General features: G+C 41.9%; 1 protein-coding gene across 6 annotated transcripts in view; it reads right to left on the bottom strand.

Annotated features, from left to right (window-relative positions):
• Positions 1–1,176, bottom strand: part of SPOCK3 (SPARC/osteonectin, cwcv and kazal like domains proteoglycan 3) — a 577,544-nt gene that overhangs the window by 307,169 nt on the left and 269,199 nt on the right. The gene's annotated exons all lie outside the window — the stretch shown is intronic.

The raw sequence follows: 1,176 nt of genomic DNA on the forward strand, positions 1-1,176 counted from the left end.
GTTCTACTGGTTTCTCAGCATGTTTTCCTTGGGACTATAGAGGGCTTCTATGATCCGACACAGGTGATGACATCCAGTGTAGGACAGAAATTGACACAGCTATTAGAACTGAATGCCCTAACAAGGAATTTGTCGAAAAAGATATAAAAGTTCTAAACCAATGCATGTGAATTGATTACATAAAGCTACAGATCAAATAATTCATAATTTACATTTTTAAATGATTAACATCACTTTGAGAAAGTACTATAATTATGTAATCATCTTTGCAGATTGCCACTGAATTTCAATTCTGGGAACAGTAATTTTTCCACTAGAAAAATGCCAAGAGGCCCCAAGCTGTTAAACAAAGTGGCCTTGTAATACCACCAGTCCTCACTGTGAAGCAAGGCTCAGCCTATCAATTGTTTCAAAATACTATCAACAAACACTATCCAAGAACATGCAAAAAACAAAAAAGATCATCATGTAAGCAACTAAAATTAATCTAATCTACATAACTAGTGCCTTAGAAAGTACAATAATATGTTTTAAGAATGGAAAGATACAACGGGGGGGGTGTAATTTTCTGAACACAAGTCTTTTTCAATTTCAGGAACACTAACAGCCATAATGCTGTGGACAGCTTTGTTCACTGAAGGGAACAGAAGCTCCAGGTGACATCTCAGCAGCTTTTCCTCTGTAGCCAGAAACTGACTGCAAAGGGACCAGTCAGGCTGTGACTATTGATAGATGAGAGATATTTTGCAAATGGATGAAAAAAATGATGAGAATCAGAGAAAGTTCCAAGAACGGATCCCGAAAAGACGCCCACAATGAGTAAATAAATACAGCATGCTGCCTGGGCATGACTGTGTGTGAGGGCAGTGTGTGTTCACACCACTGCAGCCTTGGACACCATCAAGAACCCATCATTTGGTTACAAGCTCAGCTGTCCTGTGTCTGCCTCCCCTGGCTAGATTTTGGATCACTTGAGTTCAGGGATGGTTCCCTTGCATATCTCCTCTTCTGACAACTTCTGTTGAGTTAAATGCAGTCTAATGCAGGGAGGCGGTCAGTGCAGGGAGGGGTCATTGCAGGAGGTAGGTAATGCAGGGAGGTGGTCAGTGCAGAGAGGTGGTCAGGATAGGGAGGTGGTGAGTGTGGGGAGGTGGTCAGTGCAGAGAGGTGGTCAGG

The sequence above is a fragment of the Otolemur garnettii genome, unplaced genomic scaffold (assembly GCF_000181295.1).
Source record: "Otolemur garnettii isolate 467f Iridium unplaced genomic scaffold, OtoGar3 scaffold00177, whole genome shotgun sequence".
Lineage (NCBI taxonomy): Eukaryota > Metazoa > Chordata > Mammalia > Primates > Galagidae > Otolemur > Otolemur garnettii.